Source organism: Polyodon spathula, chromosome 35 (genome assembly GCF_017654505.1).
Source record: "Polyodon spathula isolate WHYD16114869_AA chromosome 35, ASM1765450v1, whole genome shotgun sequence".
NCBI classification, from domain to species: Eukaryota; Metazoa; Chordata; class Actinopteri; order Acipenseriformes; family Polyodontidae; genus Polyodon; species Polyodon spathula.
Window position 1 is genome coordinate 997287 of NC_054568.1, and position 3674 is coordinate 1000960.

Sequence of the window (3674 nt, forward strand, 5' to 3'; positions counted from 1 at the left end):
ATGCTAGTTATTGCTCTGCACACAGAGGTGCCTCAAATCAATCCTGTGCAAGTTATTGCTCTGCACACAGAGCTGCCTCAAATCAATACTGTGCAAGTTATTGCTCTGCACACAGAGCTGCCTCAAATCAATACTGTGCAGGTTATTGCTCTGCACACAGAGCTGCCTCAAATCAATCCTGTGCTAGTTATTGCTCTGCACACAGACCTGCCTCAAATCAATCCTGGCAGTAACATTCTAAACAGTTAACCTTGTTTTTAATAAGTAAAAACATTAGAAGGGCAATTCCATTAAACTGCCATGGTCATGGAAAAAAAGCTGCATTTATCAAAAACATATCTTCCTGTATCTGTACTGAAGATATTTATGCAGGCTGTATTATTGTTGTTCTCTTTGTGCTTTTTCTTTACAAGCATTTAAAGTTACTGATAAAAAAGCAACATTTTCTGAAGTCTAACTTCCATACACTTCAGGTATCAATGGTAGATAAATGTTTTAGTTATTTGTAAATGTCACATTTTGACTTTGGGTATGTAATACCAAGTTACAGATAATGCATTTGCTTGGGATGAAGGGATATATTTTAGTGATTTCTCCACTTCTGAACACCCACCACAAGTGCAGAGAGCTGCAGGTTTACATGCTGGTGACCATCTGCACAAGGTTTTTTTTTTTTTTAATTAATGTCGATGGGCTTCCCATCCACGCTGCAACATAAATACAAAACAAAATATGGCCCTGCCGTCAAAACAATAACATGGCTCACGCTGTCACTAATACAAATAATAATAACAATACAACAAAACACAAAATAACACAGGGGGAGAACCCATTCTAAAAAATAAAACCAAATGTCACAGCGTGGAAGGGTGGTGGGTAATTCACTGACACGGGAGACAGAACAGATGTACTTGAAACACCACACCGGTGCCCAGTTTTATTTACTGTAAGTACACTCTTTTTACCCGCAGAGGGCACTGTTGCCCATGGTCTGTCTGTCAACGATGATAGACAGCACCACGGAAATACCAAAGCTGGTAAATGCAGGTGCTCAAAATAACGATCAAAACAGAGGGCAAAAGGAAAATAAAACTACAAATAAAAGGTGCTGCACTTGGCAGCGTTATCCCGGTCGCCGCTACCCGACTGACCCGGATCACCGACCTGTCTTGCTTTTGGGTTGGTGTCTTTCTCCCAGCTGGTTCTCAGTCCTCAACCAGTGCTTCCACACATACAGCGTGTCTAAAAGGGCAGACCTGAGGAAACAGTAGAGCATTATCTTACAGGGCTAACAATCTCCCCAAGACCCGCCTCCCAGCCATTCAGAGAGAGGAAAAGTCCACACACCCCCTTTCCCCCCTCCCTGTGTCACTGCCATGACGCACAGGCGGGTATTGGATGACTGCTGCCCTCTTCCTGCAGCACACACACCAGCCAATTCAATGTAAACAGTTATTATATATGCTACTCAAAACCAGCACCATACTTGTTTGGTTCCGTTTGTTTGGCCAGCATGCCCGCTTGTTTTGTGTTTGTTTAAATCTTTTATTTACTGTTATTTAATAAAAAGAACTGAAGGCCATAGCATTTCAGTTTTGCCCCGCCAGTACCTGTTTGTTTTGGTTTTGTGTTTCTGGTCTGACGTCACCCACTTCAAGCCGTCTTGTTCACAGTCTCCTGTTAAAAATAACACATCTGCAATATTGTAACCTTCATGGAATGCAGAAAATAACTATAAACAAGTGTGGCAATGAATTAACAAAGTTAAGTGAAACAAGTGAGAGTTTTATCTTTAAAACTCCTACATAAGTTTAGTTGTTTTGTGCTTTTTCAAATTAACACGAAAACCACTGAAATTTCTGACTAGTTACAACCACTGCAGTGGTTCATTTGGCATCTATTAAAACAGCTTCGATATGAAAAACAAACAATTGGATATAACATCATATTTTTATTTATGAACACCATATATAACATTTGCACAGCAAAAACACTATATAAATTTTTTCCCAAAAAGGGCACATATATATAAATATGAAATACTATAATAAAATAAACATTACACAATAAACTACTGTGTAAACAGGTGTAGAAAGTTGTCTGCACATACAAAATTATAAAAAATAAATAACTAGTTATAAAAATAGCATAAAACAAAAATATAACTTGAATGCGCTTTGAGGGAAACAGAGTCCAAAGGCACATCTGTTACAGCTGTCTAATTAGTACAGTCCACACAGAAAACAGGCTTTTCAACTGTACAAGTGCTTGTACCACAGACTGCCTTTTCACAACGACGCACATATCCAAAGTTTTGTTTCTATTGCATTTAGCAGCCTGGCATTGTCTTTTCTTCTGTGTGCCAGTGGGCGCAGCGCTGGCTGAAGATTGAGGGGCATTTGCAAGCTGGATTGCACTTCTCTGATCAATATGTTTCTGCCGACGCTCCAGGGCTAGCTGCAAAATGAAATTCCTCTGGGGGATTGGGTTCCTGGTGCACCCCTAGTCTAAAACAAAAGCCAGGTTTCAAAACATTATAAAAAATAGCCGCAGGACACCTGCGAGAACCACCTTTGATAGAGTACTGCCATTCACACCATGCACATGCTTATAACTTATTCATGTTTATGGTTCTGCAGCTGAAACACAGTATGGGTATTTAATTCAAATATTTAGTAACACTTAAGAAAGGACATGTATGAGAAATTCACAAACTCAGAGAAATTTAAGTTTTATTTGCTAAAATGGATCAAAAGACTAATGGCGGTTCTAGTGTTAACATATTAAACTGCAGAATCTCACTCTGCATGTCAGGCTTAACATCAGGACCAGTTTTCTGTTCTGAACCCCTGATTATTAATATTATTCTGCTAGTTGTGTTTAGACACTAAACAGCTTTTGTTTAGAGTGCCTCCTTGTTTATGTTATACAAACATGTTTTGCAATGATGTATTTGCAAGTAACATTAATATCTCAAATCTGTCATTTCAGTTCTGACAAATGAAAAATGTTGGATTAACCAGGTCAAAGTGAGCTAGTACTCATATACAGTAAAACATTGCAAATCTGAACATCAATAAGTTGATGCCTCTGTGATTTCCCAGCACAGTGCTGGTGCTGCAGAACACTACCTGTTGATCTGAATCAAAGCATTCTGCAAAACATGCCCGCTGCCGGCAGAGCTAACTTTATTGCTGGTATTTAATAAATTGTTCATGTTTTTGAAGATGTTTGGATTCCAATGTTTTACTGACATATAGGCATGTTAGTGATATGAGTGACTTTCTGAAAACAGTGATTTAATTTCCTGCAAAGGGTGATAGTGCTCTCTTAATGAGATTATGTAAGTTTCAGTAGTTTGATATGTACAGAAGTAGCTGACAGCAGTTACATCATTATATAATAATTGAATTGTTAGGGAACATGGAAATAAATTACCTGCCTGCTTCAAAAATCATGCTGTTAATTGGATGGGAAAATGTTTATTTGCATGTAAAGCATTATATTCTGTGCAGATTGGAACTAAGTTTTAGGTTATCAATAATCAGTATAATAATTAGAATTAACAGTAGAAGATGCTGAACTGGAAAATGCTGCCAATCTGTCTGCTGGGTAGATTGTCTATGGAGGGTTCCCATCCCAGAACAAGAAAAGGAGATTCTCGCTCTCTAAAC